At 43.4% G+C, this 21575-nt stretch overlaps 1 protein-coding gene across 1 annotated transcript in view; it reads left to right on the top strand.

Moving 5' to 3' along the window:
• mettl15 (methyltransferase 15, mitochondrial 12S rRNA N4-cytidine) overlaps nucleotides 1-21575 on the top strand; it is a 143867-nt gene that overhangs the window by 12354 nt on the left and 109938 nt on the right. The gene's annotated exons all lie outside the window — the stretch shown is intronic.

Below are 21575 nucleotides of genomic sequence, written 5' to 3'. Positions count from 1 at the left end.
AACAGGCATATCTACAAGCAGTAATACTGGGGGTAGAGTACAGTCAGTCAAAATATACAGTGCCCTCCAAAATTATGGTTGGGGTGAAAGTTACAGTGGTTTCTTTGCATATATTTTTTGTTTTTATCCACACTAACTACCAGGTGCATATGTGAGCACTCTAATCCATAGTGGTCTGAAATATTACATTACGTGTAATTTTGGCTGACGCTTTTATCCGAAGTGACTTACAGTTGATTAGACTAAGCAGAAGGCAATCCTCCCCTGGAGCAATGCAGGGTCAAGGGCCTTGCCCAAGGGCCCAACAGCTGTGCGGATCTTATTGTGACTTAACCGGGGATTGAACCACCGACCGGTCCCAGTCATGTACCTTAACCACTACGCTACAGGCTGGTTACTTGCCGGTTACTTGCCGGTGCCCTTTGTCGTCATGAGGAGCTGCGTTATTGTCAGAGACGCAGGAGCGAGACGGCAAACTAAGGCTTCAGTCATCTGTTCTGTAAATAATATGCAGAACTTGGCCGGCAGAAATGAATGGGGATGAGCTTCAAACCACCAAATGCAACGTTTGTTGAATGGACACAGTGTTCCATAAATGCATATAACAGGTCGCCAAAAGTAGAAGATGAGTGGCTGATATTATTTTGTTGGTGTTAATTCTGCATTTCGTTGAATGCATTTTTTAAAACAAGAAGTAATCATGAACAGACTAAATCAGATGTTGTTGCTGATAAGCACTAATTATGGTCACCAATAACATAAATTATGTGCCTTAAGCTGACATGCAGTTGTGCATAATGGGTTACAAATAAACAGCCAGTTGAGATGATGAGGTTATACGATGATTGAAGGCCATGACATATGGAGGAAATCATGCTCATCAGTCCACCGGGTGTCTGCACATGCTCCGTGGGGCGCTTGAAGATGGCCCTCCCAGCAGGAGGGTCTCATTCAGAGGCACCATTACACTGCTAATTGCTGTAATCAGTGATTAACATTAGCCTTGCCTTTTGAGAGGGTGAGTGCACACAAACCATACCCATACCATTGTGGAACCTCCAGTCCCCTTCACAATGTGGAACATGTGCACTCCTCCATTTTCCTTCACACATGGTGAAGTGTGTGATTCACTTCATCACATGTGACCTCTGCATGTTTGTCCATTAGGTGTGCTCTTTGCAGCTCTGTCCTGGGGTTGCCAGGTTGTGCTCTTTGCAGCTCTGTCCTGGGGTTGCCAGGTTGTGCTCTTTGCAGCTCTGTCCTGGGGTTGCCAGGTTGTGCTCTTTGCAGCTCTGTCCTGGGGTTGCCAGGTTGTGCTCTTTGCAGCTCTGTCCTGAGGTTGCCACCTGACTGCGGCGTGCTCCATTCTCAGCGGACTGTTCCTGATGAAACTGCCTCCTCGCGCCCCAGATTGAAATTTGCAGTCAATTGATTTTGAGTTTCTCGCCTGTTTAGCCTTGCACCTCAAACTAATGCACAGGCATCAGCATCCAGGAGTATGTGCTCCTGACCACAGCTGCCCTTTATTGATGATGTCTTTCCCTCAGAGTGCCATGCCAATATCACATTAGTCATTGCTCCTCACAAAATTTCATCACTGAAGTTCCTGCCAAATGTGGCCCAACAGCCACCCCACATTCAGTGTCACGACGGTGTCATTTTCTAACCATGCCAGTCATAATTATAGCCAATCAGACCAGCCCCGTGTTTTTGCCCCGTGTTTTTGCCCCTTATGCTCGGATGTTAAATGCATAATTGGGAATCACAACTGAAACACCTGCTTTAAATTGAATTTGCGTTCCTCATTTAAGTGTTTCTACATTTTTAGCCACAACATGTACAGTATATCCATCAGGCCAGGCATCAGGCCAGTCTGGTCTTCAGGCCAGGCATCAGGCCAGTCTGGTCATCAGGCCAGGCATCAGGCCAGTCTGGTCATCAGGCCAGGCCGGTCATCAGGCCAGTCTGGTCATCAGGCCAGACTGGTCATCAGGCCAGGCATCAGGCCAGTCTGGTCATCAGGCCAGACTGGTCATCAGGCCAGGCATCAGGCCAGTCTGGTCATCAGGCCAGGCATCAGGCCAGGCATCAGGCCAGTCTGGTCATCAGGCCAGGCATCAGGCCAGTCTGGTCATCAGGCCAGTCTGGTCATCAGGCCAGGCATCAGGCCAGTCTGGTCATCAGGCCAGGCATCAGGCCAGTCTGGTCATCAGGCCAGTCTGGTCATCAGGCCAGGCATCAGGCCAGTCTGGTCATCAGGCCAGGCATCAGGCCAGGCATCAGGCCAGTCTGGTCATCAGGCCAGGCATCAGGCCAGGCATCAGGCCAGTCTGGTCATCAGGCCAGGCATCAGGCCAGTCTGGTCATCAGGCCAGTCTGGTCATCAGGCCAGGCATCAGGCCAGTCTGGTCATCAGGCCAGGCATCAGGCCAGGCATCAGGCCAGTCCGGTCATCAGGCCAGTCTGGGCATCGGTACAGAGGGCATGTGAACTGGAAATGTATTGTTTCAACGTGCATGTTTTGCAAATATTTTTCCCCCAAAACATTTTAAGTGCAAGCGGGGATTGAGGTGTTCATGAACATATGACACATAAATGCTACAATTATTTGGTGACTACATATAGCCATTAAACCTCAACAGCAAGGCTATATTGATAAATGTGTTGATTGCATTGCATTCATATACGTATAATGAACTATGAAAGCAATTATCATCAAAATATAATTGTATAGAGATGTATTGTTATTTTGGATTTGATTTGTATTGTGAATATTATTATTTGTATTACTCTTTTATAGATAGTCCGCCCATTTCAGGGCACCATAATGTTTGGGACAAAGCAATGTAAATGAATGTATGGGGCGACATGGCTCAGGCAGTAAGAGCAGTCATCTGAGGGTTGCCGGTCCGATCCCCTGCCCGCTGTGTCGAAGTGTCCCTGAGCAAGACACCTAACCCCTAAATGCTCCTGACGAGCTGGTTGGGGCCTTGCATGGCAGCCAATCGCTGTTGGTGTGTGAGTGTGTGTATGAATGGGTGAATGAGAAGCATCAATTGTACAGCGCTTTGGATAAAGGCGCTATATAAAGCCAACCATTTACCATTTAGTCATGTTTAGTATTTTGTTGCATATCCTTTGCATGCAATGACTGCTCGAAGTCTGGGATTCATGGACATCATTGCTGGGTGTCTTCTCTGGTGACGCTCTGCCAGGCCTGTATTGCAGCCATCTTTAGCTCTTGCTTGTTTCGGGGCGAGTCCCCTTGTTACAGGGGGCCAGTCATTCATATGCTGAAGTTTTCTCTCCAGCTTATGAAAGGCATGCTCAATTGGGTTCAAATCGGGCGATTGACTTGGCCCCTCAAGAATTGGCAATTTTTTAGCTTTGAAAAACTCCTTTGATGCTTTTTGCAGTAAGTTTGCTGTCAGATGAACTTCCAGCAAATTAGTTCTGAGGCATTTGCTTGAACTTGAGCAGATAGGATGTCTATGCATTTCACAATTCATTTTGCCACGACCATCAGCAGTCATATCATCAATGAAGATAAGTGAGCCAGTTCCTTCAGCAGCCATACGTGCCCAGGCCATAACACCCCCACCACCCTGTTTCACAGATGAGTGGTATGTTTAGGATCTCTGGCAGTTCCTTCTTTCCTCCATACTTTGCTCTCGCCATCACTCTGATATAAGTTCATCTTTGTCTCTTCTGTCTACGGGACCCTTTTCCAGAACTGTGGTTGCTCTTTCAAGTACTTCTAGGCAAACTATAACCTGGCTATCCTATTTTTGCAGCTTACCAGTGGTTTGCAGTTGTTTGGGGATTTGTCTTTACTATGGAGAGAATTGTTCTGTCATCAGCTGTGGAGGTCTTCCCTGGCCTGCCAGTCCCTTTGCGATTAGTAAGCTCACCAGTGCTCTCTTTCTTCTTAATTATGTTCCAAACAGTATTCCAGAGTTTGCCCCATTCAGTTTCCAACTTCAGTGATTTTACTGCAGGCACTGGGTCAGGAACTACACAAATATAACATTTTCATATTATAATTATAAGTGATACATTATTTTAGAGTTCTCATTCTGTACTTTAGTATGCAATGATAAACTGAAAGAAACATGAAATGTATCTGAAGCATGGAACTGTTCCCATTTAGTACCGAACGAAGCAATGTGCAGGACAGAAACATTGTGAAAACCATGTTAGAATGCAAATTACATGGGTTAGATAACATGGTTTTGGTTCTGGATCTTGCAAAATGTTTCCATGCTGTGTTGGCTTTGTCAATTAGGACTGTTGCTGTTTTCTGTTTATATCTGCTATGCTTTAAAGTTCATATTTTAATAAGATATATTCTTAATTTCATCTGCTACTGTAATAGTAGTATGGCAATAATATTGAGTGGTGTTTACAGGGCATTGTTTGGAATGATCTTGTCATCTGGTGTTGATTCTGGTCCTTCCCAAAAAACTGCCGTAATCCTGCAGCATATAGTACTACAGTACATGTGTGGTGTTTTGGATGCAGTTGAACTGCAGTTGTACTTTGAAACCTGAGTTTAAGGACTATAAACCCAGGCAGAGGGTGAGTCAACCTGTCAGTTTGCCTTTTTCAATGATACAAAGGGATTTACAATGGTCTTGTGATAATGTTTTAACACAAATACCTTGCCTATTATACCTTTAAGGGTCTGAGTATAAATTAGATTTCTGTTTTAGATTTTTCATAAATTTGCAAACATTTCTAAAAACATGTTTTATGGGTTATTATGGGTTATTGGTTGTAGATTGATTGGCAAAATGGCTATTTTATTCATTTCTGAAGCCACTGTAAGTGGTCTAATCATATGAATAAGCATAAGTGATCTGTGACTTAATAGATGTAACGTAACATTGTTCTTTATGTTCGATGTACTTACTGGGAAACAGTCTGCACTTTCTCTCAGCAAACCCTCAAGGTCTGCAGCAATGTGATTTCATCAGAGATTGTGGGAAGCTGAGGACAACAGATATTCTGTTGTTACATCAGGAATGAATAAAAGTACATTTTATACAAGTAGGCTTATGGAGGCGACTAAGCACTCTCCCAAATTCGCATGTTTTCACTGCAGTGTCAACTCAATCTGAGAGCTCATACCAAAGGATTGAGGAGCTTTCAGTGCCTGTGGGGGTCAGAAGCCTCCTAAACTCTGTTTACCATGACATGCTGCAGTGTGGGTCTGACCCGGCGTGCCCCTATAGGCCAATATTGACCCCGCACTATTGGACAGTGATGCAGGTAGACCCCACACTATTGGACAGTGATGATGCAGGTAGACCCCACACTATTGGACAGTGATGCAGGTAGACCCCACACTATTGGACAGTGATGATGCAGGTAGACCCCACACTATTGGACAGTGATGCAGGTAGACCCCGCATTATTGGACAATGATGCAGGTAGATCCCACTCCCACACTATAGGACAGTGATGCAGGTAGACCCCACACTATAGTATGCAAAACAGAACTGCCTTCACTCAAAGGTGAAGCTGGAATATTTGCCAAATAACAGGCAAATTGACAAAAATCTGAAACCATTAACTTCGAACAAGATCCTCACTCAAATTATTATGCAGCGATTCATAATATATGCTTTTCATGTGCAATGATACAAACTGCAGCCAAACATGCACATGAATTGCATTACGACTAAAATATTGCAATAAAACATATGAATTCATTTTATCACACTTTTTTAATGGTTTGCTTTTCATTTCAAATTGTGACAGTCTTATATCCCATGTCGCCCTGTTTTAATGATCCCACACTTGCTAAATGGTCCCCCAGTTTTAATGATCCCACACTTGCTAAATGGTCCCCCAGTTTTAATGATCCCACACTTGCTAAATGGTCCCCCTGTTTTAAATGATCCCACACTTGCTAAATGGTCCCCCAGTTTTAATGATCCCACACTTGCTAAATGGTCCCCCTGTTTTAAATGATCCCACACTTGCTAAATGGTCCCCCTGTTTTAAATGATCCCAGACTTGCTAAATGGTCAAATAAAACCAGAAAGTACGGCGGAAATCTGAACAATATTCAGAAGGAATCTGCGCAGTAACCAAAAGTAGCATTTAACTCATTGTTTGACAAGTTATTCATTTTAAATCCAGGTTAAAAGGCTCACTAAGTATTCTTTTTTGTTGCTAATCTATGAAAATACATGCATGGCGCATCATGATACTCATACTTTTCTTGTTTGTTTTTGTTTTACTGTAACCAGGCATCGTACAATACCACAAAACCAAGGCATAGTTTATTTGGCGAAATGTTAGCTAAATATTGCTTTCAATATTGTACCTGACAAGGGAGCACCAAGTGAAAATGACAAGTGAGTAATAAGTTCGTTTCCATGGTGATGAGGTGAGCAAGGACTCCAAAGTCAGATATCTAAGACAAAGAATAAGAATAAAATGCAGAAAATGGAGAAATATGTTTCGTCCCACTACTTTGAAGTGCTGAGGGTTTTCATCTTTATTTTTATTTTTACAATAATACTATAGTACTATATTTTCATTGTCAGCTTAGTATTTGTCTAGAGATTAAAGCATTAGCTTTAATACTGTGGAGGTCCAGTGACAAAGCAGGAGTCATTAGCAATGCAGGGTTAAGGGCCTTACTCACGACTGTGCGGATATTATTGTGGCCACACCAGAGATTGAACCACCAACCTTGCTTAACCACTATACTACAGGCTGCCCCAGTGCAGTGTTTTAACAGTGACACTACTCCAGCAAACAAACAGGTGAAATAAAAGAATCAGGATGTGGTTAAAGTGTAGGCTTTCAGCTTTCATTTGAGGGTTTTAAATTGGGCTCCAGACATCCTACACACATCACATCACTCATATCATGGCTCCAGAATTATTGGGACCCTTGATAAATATTCACAAAAATACTTTTCATAAAATAACATAAAATTACACAGTTATCAACGTAAGCTTCCAACATGTGTAAAATAGTATGCGACTGTACATCCATATTGGGTGAAGCTCTTTTTATACATAGTTTGCAGACCAAAAGTAATTGGATATTTTGCTGCTCAAATGTTGTGTATTACATTTCCTCATTCATGCATAAAAGAGCTAGCAAAAGGTCTTCTGTTGATTTTACAAGTGCCATCTGCATTTGGAGTCTGTTATTGTTGTCTCTCAACATAAGGACCAAAGAAGTGTCAATACCAGTCAGGCAGGCCATTATTAGGCTGAAAGTCATTGGTACATTGTTGAGAAGAACTGGTGAGCTCAGCAATGGCAAAAGACCCGGTAGACCATGGAAGACCAGTGCAGAGGGCGACAAAAGGCTTGTTCAAAGGACGTCCATCAAGAGAAGACTATGGCAAGGATAGAATGGCCAGTTTACAGCTTGCAAAAACATACATCAAAAAACCTGTAGAGTTCTGGAACAAATCGTTATGGACAGATGAGACAAAGATTAGCCTCTACCAGAGTGATGGAAAGAGGAAAGTGTGAAGAAAAAAAGGAAATTCCCATGATCCTAAGCATACCACCTTGTTGGTGAAACATGGTAGAGGTAGTGCTACGGCTTGAGCATGTATGGCCGCCACTGAACTGGCTCACTTGTGTTCCATTGATGATGCTGCTGACTGAAGTAGGGTGATTGCAGAAGGATACAGAAAGTTCTCGTGTTAGGGTTAGGGTTAGGGTGCTCGTGTGCTCAGATCCAAGCATGGGGGGATGCAGAAGAAGGGCTGTAATTCCTACATGGTTCTCCCAATATGGACGTCAAAGCCCTCAAATTAAAGCAGGACGTCTGCACTTTGTTTGGTTTGCTGGACGACAACAAATACCGAGTTATTTACATTGAGCATTGAGCTTATTCACCGTAACTTACATGTCTTACATCGTTTCGACGTATAATGCATTTATACCAATGGATATTTTCCAAAGCAAGTCAGGCTAAGTACCTTTCTCAAGGGTGCAACAACAGTGCCCCACCTGGACATCAAATATACCACCTGGGAGTGGAAGCCCAGCTCCCAAACCGCTAACTGCTACACTGCCTCTCCAACTACGAGTTCACATTACAGTGCTGTATTCTTATAGCCCCCCCCCCCCACACACACACAACACATACACACACACACACACACACACACACACAACACATGCATATGCACATGTACAGACACACACACACACACATACATATGCACATGTACACATACACACACACACGCACACATACACACACGCAACACATACATATGCACATGTACACGCACACATACACACACACACACGCAACACATACATATGCACATGTACACATACGCACACATACACACACACACGCACGCACACGCAACACATACATATGCACATGTTCACATACACACACACCGACGCAACACATACATATGCACACGCAACACATACAAATGCACATGTACACACACACACACACACACACACACACGCACACACACACAACACATACGTATGCACATGTGAACACACACATACACACACAACACATACATATGCACATGTACACACACACACACACACTCCAGGATGAGCAGCAGGAAGGGTGCTCTTCGCCTGGGTGACTGGGTGGCAAGGTTTCACCTTCCCAGAGCTCCAAGGACGTTCAGCGGGGACGTCTGGGGCTGCTTCGCGATTGGCTGGGGGATTGAGGTCACACGGTGCAGGAGACTACCCCCACGGGAGTATCATGTGAGGAAACCGCACCAGCACTGGGAGATCCTCCCCACGACCGGCCTCCGAACAACAGAGCGTGGGGGGAGATGGCCTTCGCACCCCAGCTTGTTGTCATCCAATCAGCGAGGCCGGCTACGCCGTGGATGAGAGTGGCATGGTGCACGGTTCCCAGAGGGGAATAACTCCGAGCTCAGGACTGCAACGAAGCCAAGGCACGCTTCCCAGTGTCAGGGAGAGACACAAAAATTAAGCTGTTGCCTAGCAACAGCACAGTTTGCATGGCACGTGTCAGAGTACACCGGGCTGGGGCTGGCTGAAGTTTATCAATCAATCAATTTTTTCTGAATAATAAAAAGGGTAACTACATGTTACCAAAAATAGATGTGCATAATAAATGAGACGCTGCAGATTAGTGGTAAATGACAGAATTATGGGGAATATGAATGCACACGTGATCGCATATACACTCAGTGACCACTGCATTAGGAATTTATTAGACTTGGTTCTTAGACTTTACTGAACTTCTGCTGCTGTAGTCCATCCACTTTAGTTTCAATGTGTTGTTTGCTCTTCTGCACACCACTGTTGTAACGCATGGTTATTTGAGTGACTGTCGCCTTCCTATCATCTTGAACCAGTGTGGTCATTCTCCTCTGACCAAAATATGCACTAAAAAATATGTATTGACATTATTTTGGAAGATGTGTAGCGTGCTGTATTAAATCAAGGTCTTACATTTTTCGAAATAAATGTATCCCCAAAAAAGTAGGTTTCACATACTGTTTCGGGTGCTCAGTAAGGGCTTTCTGCCACCCTTCCAAAGAGCTTGTTGGTTTTATTTTTCTGACTTAGTCACCCCAAGATGCACTCAATCTCTGCAATTCTTATACCGTGATCCTTGGTTATTTAATGCCTCCCTCGCTATCTCCCTCACTGTCCGTGGGAACAACCTGCAATTGCCTCCTGGCAAATTTGCAGCCATATGTTTTTTATTTTATTTTATTTTCATTTGTATTTTTAACCGTGTATGTATTTTTTGTACCAATTACCAGACTTTTTTAATGCATATGTTTAATAGCATTTTTTTTCTGTTTTATTTTTTTTATTTTTAGTACCTGTCTTCAGCTAATTAATTTGTGTATTCAGCTAGATAAATAACATGAAGAAGTGAGATATTGTCGCTGCTGTGCTGATCTATGGCACATCACAATAGCGAATCAGGAAACACAACATTAAGTTAAAAAACACTACATCAAGTTAAAAAACACAGTGACAAGTTTAAAAACATAACAATTAAACAAATTAAACGAATCAGAAAACACAACGATAAATAGAAATGAACAAGTTAGGAAGCAAAACCAAATTAGAAGCACATTGAAAAAAACAGAAAACACAACACAAATTTGTCAACCAGAAAGGGGATTACGTATTGAATCAGAGCCTCTGTTGTTGATTGGGCAGATACACCAGACCTGCGACGTGTCACTGCCATAGCCACGCCCCTTCTCGGGGGCAGGCTTCACACGGAATGGAGAATGGGGTATTTTACCTAAATTAGCTCATCTTTTAACAACAATATCCAATATTATTTTTTAAATTATATTTCCGACAAGCTGAAAGTTTTTTGACTTTCCATACTAAATAGAAATTTTCACGAAAAATAATTTGTGAATTTTGCTATTTAAAGTATAGTTCAGGCTTTATACTCACAGTTTGCAACATTGTAATTATACACATTTTTGCATCCCTGGTGGCAAAAAAAAAAAACTGACAAAAAGGAACAATAAAGATAGCCCACGCATGCTCTCCTACTGTCTCACACACCCGTACCCCCCCCACACACACACACACTCACACACACACACACACACACACACAGACCTGTACCCCCCCCCACACACACACACTCACACACACACAGACCCATACCCCCCCCCACACACACACACACACACACACACACTCACACACACCAGTACCCCCCCACACACACACAGACCCGTACCCCCCCCCACATACACACACTCTCATACGCACACACACATACACACATACACGCACACACTCACACACACACACACACGCACATACACACTCACACACACTCTCATACGCGCACACACACACACCCGTACCCCCCCCCACACACACACACAGACACACTCACACACACCAGTACCCCCCCCCCACACACACAGACACACTCATACACACCCGTACCGCCCCCCCCACACACACCCCACCCACACACTCACACACACACACACATACACACACACACACTCTCATACAGTACGCACACTTAACTATTCACAGCAGTGTTGAAATGTCAATTATGTACAGCTTCAAACAGTCTCCAAACAGCCAGTTTATTACCGAACGACTGAAAGCGATGGATTTTTATACCTGCAGTGTATATTCCGCTGTACGCAGGGGGTCATCTCATTCATACACGCATTTGCGCAAGAGCACACGTGGGCTGTCACATGTCTGAAAGAATTCTGGCAATTTAATCTCACATCACTAGAAGGCTGTGAGGCTCAGAATCCTGCGCTGGATTTATGCAGGCCGGGAGAAACTCTGCCGCATGATATGAATCATCGGCGTGCAAACAGAGAGTCACATCCCCTTATTGGGAATCACACCAAGGTCCACGCAGCACTTAAGAATCCTAACACAAAGCACAGACATAGATCTTGATCATTTTCTTATGCTTTTCTTAAGAAATATTAATCGGCAGGCTGAGGTAGAATCGTATCAGTCTCTTGTTCACAGAGTCTGGCAGGGCGATAAGTATTGAACACCAGGGGCAGGTTTTAAGAAAACAAAATAATTCAAAACAAAATAATAATGTATCTGTCTCTCCAGCCCATCTTTTAAGGTTCTGAAAGAAGTTCCGTAGATTTACTGAAAGAAAGCTGACTCCTAACACCAATATTACTTACAAAATCTTTGTGTCAACCCACCCCCATCCCTGCCAGTTTCCAGTAATAGATTTTCCCCCTTGGACACATTCCCCCTTCAGTGTCAGCCCACGCAGAGAGAGTGGGTGTCCGCATCTCGCCCTGCACAGGTATGCCTCGTCACAAAGGACACACCAAGGGCTTTATGATTGCTCCCTAGACAGGAAGTCTTTTGTTTTGTTTTAATGTCATTTGAAATCCCTCAATCCTCCCCCTACCAGTGGGCTAGTCAGGGGCACTGCAGGGGCGAGGGGTGGGGAAGCCTTGCTTTGTTGTGGTTGATTGCAACCAGAACCAGGGCAGATTCATGAGCACACAGTCCGCTGCCCTGCTAAAGTCACAGCAAATTGTCCCTGACATTTTTGAGGAATTAAGTTGTCGCTACGTGATGTTTGTTTCACTCACCTGGTTCAAATATCCTGTGGATCTGGATGATCCTAAAATGACTAATTCATTTGGCCAGTGGCATGCAAAAAATTGGATGGTTTGTAATTTATGCATATTGATGAATATGCAAATCAGAAGTTCCCCTACCAGGAATGTTTTCACAAAATTGGGGAATTTAATAAAATCAAACCTCCATACTTAAAGAAACATGGCAATCTGTTTGCAAGACGTAAGCTGTTCCTGATTATAAGTTAAACTCAAATGTGCAATATCTGTATTGTTGGCTCTGTACTCTGTACTGGCATATTCCATTTGAGGGTATTTACATCCATCTGGCCATCCGTGATCCTTTATATTGTCCCCTCATTTTACAGGACCAAAAGTAATTGGACTGTTGTGTCTAAGCTGTTTCTGATTACTCAGGGTTATTCAGTTTTTTCGTTAGTTCAGGTATAAGAAAGCTTTCAGTATGTAGTCTTGATTCTAGGCTTTTGATTGCCTTTTAGGTCATCGTTAGGACCAGAGTTGTGCCAATGAGTGTCAAGGAAGTCATTATGAGAAATAAGAAAAGAAACATTCTGAGACATCAGCCAAACAATAGGCTCACTAAAATAAACAGATTGGAACATCATTGCAAAGATGGATGTGCTGGTTAGCTCAGTAATTGCCAAGAGGCTGGTAAGCCAAGGAAGACCTCAACAGTTGATGACTGAAGAATTCTCACCATAATGAAGAAAAACCCCCAAACACTTGTCCGACAGATCAGAAACACTCTTCAGTTGGCAGGCGTGGATGTGTCAGTAATTACTGTCTTCTGATAACATTAGAACCAAACATTGCAGAAGATATACTGCTTTTTGGCACCAGGCGAACCAAACATAAAATTAGCATGCTAAGTGGATTTGTTGACAGGTTAGTTAGCTAGCTAAATGAATGCTAAATGTGGTGACTCGTCTAGCACCGCAGCTGAGTTCATCCCTAGCTAACGGTATGCTATGAATATGAACCACTAAGTGTCAGTAGATGAGGCCATAATGCTAACGCTATGAATTGCAAATCAGCGACTCCCCCACCCTCAGACCAGTGACCCCCCCCCACCCTCAGAGCAGAGACCCCCCCCATCCTCAGAGCAGAGACCTCCCCCCCATCCTCAGACCAGTGAACCCCCACCCTCAGACCAGTGACCCCCCCCATCCTCAGAGCAGAGACCCCCCCCATCCTCAGAGCAGAGACCCCCCCCATCCTCAGAGCAGAGACCCCCCCCATCCTCAGAGCAGACCCCCCCCATCCTCAGACCAGTGACCCCCCCACCCTCAGACCAGTGACCCCCCCCCATCCTCAGAGCAGAGACCCCCCCACCCTCAGAGCAGAGACCCCCCCCACCCTCAGAGCAGAGACCCCCCATCCTCAGACCAGTGACCCCCCCCATCCTCAGAGCAGAGACCCCCTCCATCCTCAGAGCAGAGACCCCCCCCATCCTCAGAGCAGAGACCCCCATCCTCAGAGCAGAGACCCCCCCCATCCTCAGAGCAGAGACCCCCCCCATCCTCAGAGCAGAGACCCCCCCCCATCCTCAGAGCAGAGACCCCCCCCATCCTCAGAGCAGACCCCCCCCATCCTCAGACCAGTGACCCCCCCCATCCTCAGAGCAGAGACCCCCATCCTCAGAGCAGAGACCCCCATCCTCAGAGCAGAGACCCCCCCCATCCTCAGAGCAGAGACCCCCCCATCCTCAGAGCAGAGACCCCCCCATCCTCAGAGCAGAGACCCCCCCCATCCTCAGAGCAGAGACCCCCCCATCCTCAGAGCAGAGACCCCCCCCATCCTCAGAGCAGAGACCCCCCCATCCTCAGAGCAGAGACCCCCCCCATCCTCAGACCAGTGACCCCCCCCATCCTCAGAGCAGAGATTCCCCATCCTCAGAGCAGAGACCCCCCCATCCTCAGAGCAGAGACCCCCCCCATCCTCAGAGCAGAGACCCCCCCCATCCTCAGAGCAGAGACCCCCCCCATCCTCAGAGCAGAGACCCCCCCATCCTCAGAGCAGAGACCCCCATCCTCAGAGCGTACTCAGGCCTGGAAAGTCCCATGCCTTAGCCATGCGCCCCACAGCACTGCAGCAGGTTGGGCTGTGGCAGTTTGGGTCCATCGGGTCTTCTGTTGTTGTAGCCCATCTGCCTCAAGGTTTCACATGTGCATTTCCGAGATGCTTTTCTGCTCACCACAATTGTGAGTCAGAGTTACCGTAGCCTTTCTGTCAGCTTGAACCAGTCTGGCCATTCTCTATTGACCTCTCTCATCTACAAGGCGTTTCTATCCGCAGAACTGCTCATTGGATGTTTTTTGTTTTTCGCACCATTCTGAGTAAACTATAGACTGTTGTGTGTGAAAATCCCAGGAGATCAGCAGTTACAGAAATACTCAACCAACAATCATGCCACAGTGGAAGTCACTGAGATCACATTTCTTCCCCATTCTGACGATCCCCATTGATCTGAACATTCACTGAAGCTCCTGACCCGTATCTGCATCATTTTATGCATTGCCCTGCTGCTACACGATTAGCTGATTAGGTAATGGCATGAACAAGGAGATGTGCAGGTGTGCCTAATAAAGAGCTCTGTGAATGTGTTTAGTCTCCTGCCTCTTTGGCTACTTGATTACATTTGCATGTTTTTTGTAAAAGTGAGTAAAATGTATTTCAGGGTTGTTTTGACCAGCTTTACCCCAGTTTTCAGGCGCACCCTGACTGTAGTGATGACATGGATCTCCCTGTAGACCTCACCATTGTTATTTTCTGTGTTCTCCTGCCTGCCTTTGTTTTAGTCCCCGGTGCACTGAAAGGGAGGTGGTAAATAATTGATTTTTGTAATTAAACACTCCAGCTTGGGGACGCTAGGCTGATTGACGGCGAGATATTAAGCTCTCACATCATAAGGTTGCAGGTTTAGTATAAGGTTATCAGTGGCCAGAAAGTCTCTCCCAACGTCTCATTACTCTCATGAATAGACAATTCCTGAGGGGGGCATGGTGTGAAGGAGTCTGGGAGGTCATTAGAGAATTGTGAGGCTGACAAGTCACACTACATGAGGTGAGCCTCTTCATTTTTGGAAAATTAGATGGAACATTTATGTAATTACATTTGACACAGTGAATTACCTTTGATGCCAGGCTGTCTTTGCCCACAATCTGATGTTTACGTGTTTCTTTATTTTCTTGATGGAAGTTGCCACATGCAATCATTTCAAGATGATTCTATGTTGTGGCCATGAGAAGAACAGTACAATCTGGACTTGCACTGTAAAGGAGAGTAAGCACTTGAACTTGAACTAGTTGTATATGTGTGACCTGCTCTGTCAGAATCAGTCGAATTGACCCCAAAATGTTTTTTGAGTATTTGTAAGGAGAGATCTTAACGATACCAAAGTTATCTCTTTACTCTAGATATGATCGATTCATTCTAATGTTAACACATGAATAATCATTAAGGTAAATTTCATTATATACGTACACTCACTGAGCACTTTATTAGGTGTTTATTAGACTTCTTTTTTGGACTTATATTGCTGTAGCCTATCCATTTACAGTTATGATGCATTGTGTGTTCAGACATGCTCTTCTGCATACCACTGTTGTAATGTGTGGTTATTTGTGTTACTGTCACCTTCCTGTCAGCTTTAAGCAGTCTGGCCCTTCTTCTCTGACCTCTCTTATTAACAAGGCGTTTCTGTCTGCAGAACTGCTGCTCTCTGGATGTTTTGAGGATGGAGCGGTATTAACATTAGGCGAGTAACATGAGTATTGCATTGGGAGAAAAGTTACCTGATACAACCTCTCAGGAAGTGGGAGATCAAAGAGAAAGAAATAAAGATGACACTACAACTTATTTGATTTGATTACCTGGAACTGTTTAGCTTAGCTACGTGCATACAGGGTCAACTGGTGAACAGAGTAAGCATTGGTGTAGGCTTAAAAACAATAAAAAAAAAAATTTTTTAATCTTCCAAAAAAAATTCATGAATAAAATAAATCCATTTGAATTATAACATTTTGTCCTTCAGTATTTCAATAAAACTTTGCCGAAATGTTTATTATTGGCAAGTTTAAATTTCCCATTAGACCTGTCATGAAATAGTTTAATGCATTGCTATATACTGTGATGAAATACTGACAAGTATAATTGTAGTTCTGTTCAGTGGGATAAAACCAGGTAAGATCGTAACAATACATGGCTTATTGTTTATCAGTCTTTTTAATATTGAGCAGAACCAGAAGATATTAAATTAGCCTTAAATTAGAGGAGGTAGCTAATTGCATTTACAGTCCTGGCACACTGCAGTTCCCTAAAGACCTCCGTTGAACATGCCTGAGTCATCAGGGGGAACTTGCAGTTCTACTTTAAGTTCTGCACCAAATACATGAAAGGTTACGTACATGCATTAAAACCAGACGGTTGTTCGCTTTGCTATCTGGGCCAATAGTCCGGTGCTGAAGGAGAGAGTCTTGATGAAGTACACGACGATGCTTTTTCTCAGAAGCCATGTCTCTCCCCTGACTAGGTAGAGCGTCGGGGGCCTACAGATGACATAGGCTGCTGATTGTGGGAAGAGCATTGACAGTGTACAGATGACACAGGCTGCTGATTGTGGGAAGAGCATTGACAGTGTACAGATGACATAGGCTGCTGATTGTGGGAAGAGCATTGACAGTGTACAGATGACACAGGCTGCTGATTGTGGGAAGAGCATTGACAGTGTACAGATGACACAGGCTGCTGATTGTGGGAAGAGCATTGACAGTGTACAGATGACACAGGCTGCTGATTGTGGGAAGAGCATTGACAATGTACAGATGACACAGGCTGCTGATTGTGGGAAGAGCATTGACAGTGTACAGATGACACAGGCTGCTGATTGTGGGAAGAGCATTGACAGTGTACAGATGACACAGGCTGCTGATTGTGGGAAGAGCATTGACAGTGTACAGATGACATAGGCTGCTGATTGTGGGAAGAGCATTGACAGTGTACAGATGACACAGGCTGCTGATTGTGGGAAGAGCATTGACAGTGTACAGATGACATAGGCTGCTGATTGTGGGAAGAGCATTGACAGTGTACAGATGACACAGGCTGCTGATTGTGGGAAGAGCATTGACAGTGTACAGATGACACAGGCTGAAGTCCCTGTTGCAATAGAATTACATCACTAATAAGGGCTGTATTGTTGGGAATATTGTTGGCGATAAGGTAATTTATGATGATGAATTAGATTTTTAGATGTTCTTGTTATTTCACCCTTCAATTACATTACATTAATGCCATTTGGCAGACGCTTTTATCCAGAGCGACGTACAGTTGATTAGACTAAGCAGGAGACAATCCTCCCCTGGAGCAATGCAGGGTTAAGGGCCTTGCTCAAGGGCCCAACAGCTGTGCGGATCTTACTGTGGCTACACCGGGATTAGAACCACCGACCTTGTGTGTTCCAGTCATTTACCTTAACCACTACACTACAGGCCGCCGCTATAGGCCGCCCAATGTCAATTACATTATACCTCTCCAATAAAAAAATAAATAAATGTGTAGATTGGAACATTTTATTTTTGTAGAATGATATTCACAGTGTGGCTATTTTCACTGTACTATTATAATATATATACTGTATATACTGTGTATTATCATACAAATGAAATGAAAGATAAATGCAGCAATGGGGAATATAGGTCAAATACGTAATCTTTTGGGATTTAAATTATTTTCTGTGCTCGATCGATCTTGCCAGGTGCAATAGAGCCAACCAAGAGGACTTTTTGAGAGTATTTCATAGGTTCCAATACCCCCAGACCAGCTCAGTAAAACGTAGAAAAGTATTTGAATCCAAAACAATTATGTATTTCAGCCAGGTCTGACAGAAACTAAGAAGATATTTAACAAACGTATCACAAAAATCTAAACAATCATTGAAATTGCATCATTGTCTATTCATTCCTGTATGTGAAACGATATTAAATAAACTACAGCAGCGTCAAATACAGCTGTAGGTAAAGGACAGCAGGAGGTACGCCAAAGTCAAGAGACACGTCCCCCGCATAAACGCCACCTAACTGGTGGAATAAGGTCAAATAATAGACAAAATAAACAGTGAAATGCTCTCGTCCCAAACCCACATCACAGTCTAAGTCTCGGCTTCTTGGGTTTGGTGTCTTTACCCACGATGAACTCCACATGACGAGTTTGAAAGGGGCTTTAATATGTAACGTGTTTAAAGTAGATTTAGCAGAAAATGTAGTACTTTCAATACTGCTGACAAAGTTTATGTGAGGTCCAGAGAGTGTTGTAAACTTTTGTCAATGTTAGTGTGTTGTTTTGGTCTCATTGGGGTAGCAGGATATGGAATAAGAACAAATGGCCACGTTTGAATTTGAAACAGAAATTCATTTGCAGCCTACAATTGAGAAACTTGTATAAAAATATTGTCTTCTCGATGAATTTACAGTCACTTCAGGAAATTGGTAAGCAGAATATGAAAATGATAAATATGTATGAACCAGGAGGGTACTTTTTTGATGATATATAATAAATGTGATGTTGATTATAATCCTTGTATTACCATGATTATCTCTATTAATCGTCTTATTTTGGATTATTACTTTTACTATAACATAATCCACAAATATAACATTATTGAATTTGTATTTTATTGAGCATTTTATTTAAAATACGTAGCATAACTTAAGGAAACCGAAATGAAATGCAATGGCCTGTTTTATATTGTAAATCTGGCACTGCCTGTAACATGATTTCAGCGACTGGAGGAGGTGAAAGCCAATTGTACTACACTGCTGGCTTCAGACACCTGCTGAAGTGCAGAATCACACTTTAGATTTGCTGAGCATGGAGCTGGATCTCTTTGATTAGCTAAAGGTCAGTGTTCAAAAGAAGTACTGAAGGAAACTGAAATCTACCCTCAAACTTTGGCTAACAATGAAATTTAAAAAGTGAATTTCAACATGCATTACATTTCTACATGAATTTCATCAGCTCCATAAGTCTTGGGACAAGTATATATTTTCTTGATTTGTCTCTGTACTCCACAATTTTAGATTTGTAATCAAACCACTCACACTCATAATAAAGGGTATTCTTATGCATATTCGTCAGGGTGGCATAATATTTGGGACACATTGCGTCCCAGCGGTTTCTGATGTCAGGTGTGTTCAGTCTAAGAGAGCTTTTATCTCATCTTGATTTGAGGCTTTTGATTACCTTTGGTCTGTTTGAATCTGTTTTTAGTAACTGTCAACATGAGGACCAGAGCTGTGCCGGCGAAGCCGTTATGAGGCTGAATAAGAAAAACACTGCTATGTGAAGTGCTACAGCGAAGCCGTTATGAGGGTGTCAGAGACTGTCATCAACATCAGTGAGCAGAAAGAGAGCTATGGTGAGCTCATTAATCGCAAAGGGACTTTTAGGAGAAGGAAGACCGCTACAGTTGATGACCAAGGAATTCTCAGCATTTTAAAGAAAACTGTGGTTGAACGCTAATCAGGAACATGTGTGAAACCATTTGTCCCAAATATTATGGTGCCCTGAAATGGTGGGACTGTGTAAAAAGTTATACATGGTGAAACCATAATCCAAATACTATTTAATGAAAGCTGAAAGTCTGAATGTTAATCACATGTGAATTGTTCGATTACATACCTAAAATTGTGGAGTTCAGATCCTAATCAAGAGAAAATATGCCTTTATCCCCAGTCTTGTGGAGCTCACTGTTTGTGATATATTTTATGTGCCAATTATTATACAGGTATACTCTTCTGTGTTTTGTGCTCTATGTATTATACAGGCAGTTCATACTCTTCTCTGTTTTGACCTGTACGTGAGTAAACGCAGACCGTTACGATCTGATATAGCAGCAGCGTTGGAAATCTACTGCAGCCCATATGCAGGGAATAATCTGGTGACGTAAAAGGGAGGCAGGAAGAAGATGTGCTGGGGAGGAGGAGAAGAGCTGTCAAGAGAAGGTGTACCTGAGACGTGGTTTAATAATGCTTATTTGAAACATGCTTGCAGTAATACAATATTGCTCAAAATGGAAAAACAAACAAAGTGAAGCCTTGGCAAGATGTTCAAGTGAATTTATTACGAAGGGTTTTATTACAATATTTACATTTGCGGCTCATGTGTTAGTGTGGGCACGGTGATCAGACGAATGCCCTGTGGACAGCTGGAATGAAAGGGTGACTCATTTCTGCAACATGTCCTTGATTGGGATTTGTACAAAAGCAAAACCTCAGGCACATTATTATTGGAATTATTATGCTCCATAATTTATTTCAAAAGATTTCCATAATGAAGCCTCACTCAGTGTAGTTACAGACATCTGAAGGGTGCACAACATCATTATCACTTCATTATCATCATTATTATTATTATGAGGTCAAGCACTAAAAATACTTTAGCAGTTGTATTATTGTTCTGTTGGTGTTTGGGGGTCAAGCATTGAAGTTGAATCACCCTTGACTTGAATATCTCTTGTTATTGCTGCAGGGTGCTGATACCACATTATCCTTCCCAATTATTTTGGGTTAAGCACAGAAGGTGCTCATTGCTGTTGAGTTTGTTAGTATTAATCACCACAGAAACAAGCTGCAGTTCCTTAGCCATTGCTACTGCTGATCTACACAAAGACTACGACTTGGAGTCAGCGTTTCTGCTGTAAACCAGTTGCAGTTTCCGTACCAGTTGTGACTAAAAGCTGCAGATCTTAACAAAAGAACTGGGGTCATGGTGCTGTGACGCAGCTGCAGGTTCGTAGCCGTTGCTGCCTAAAGGTCAGTGTTCCCGCTGATTGGTCCCGCTGGTTGGTCCCGCTGATTGGTCGGCCAGCAGCACAGTGTAGTGAGTAAATGAGTGGTTTCCCCACTGTGCCACTGCTCCAGTGTGGTGCATTCTCACGGTTGCACCAGGAGCGTGGCTCACTTGTGGGCAGAGGATGGCTACGATCGGTGCCCTGCGAGCCTTGAGGTGGACCACTTCCGTAAAAAATTTTTACGGAAGTAAAAAAGTGGGAGAAAATTCACAGACAATATACAATTTCGTGTGCACTTAGATTTGTGAAATCTTGAACCACTTAGGTAAAAATAGCTTGACACTAATGCTAGACAGCTAGCTTATGCTAGCTAGATGGCGAGTGGAATGCTCCTGACAGCTGTATTGTGTAGCCTCGATGCTAGTGGAAATCCTTACCACAATTGATTGCATCTCAGCTTATAATGATATATTTGTTATAAACATTCAACCATGTACCAATGACAGTTACTTTAAAATATTTGAAATAGACCATGATGACCATTTTATAGTATTTAGCTCCATTGACCACCATGTATTCTACTCTGCTTAGCAATACCATCACACTGCCCCCTGATGATCAAATTAGAGCACTGCACTATTTCATTTCTCTCTCTGTGGGCTTTAATGAAACTCTCCCATGTGTTAAATACAA

This window comes from Conger conger, chromosome 6 (genome assembly GCF_963514075.1).
Source record: "Conger conger chromosome 6, fConCon1.1, whole genome shotgun sequence".
Lineage (NCBI taxonomy): Eukaryota > Metazoa > Chordata > Actinopteri > Anguilliformes > Congridae > Conger > Conger conger.
Note: the sequence above shows the minus strand (reverse complement) of the source record. Positions and strands in the feature narration are given on the sequence as shown.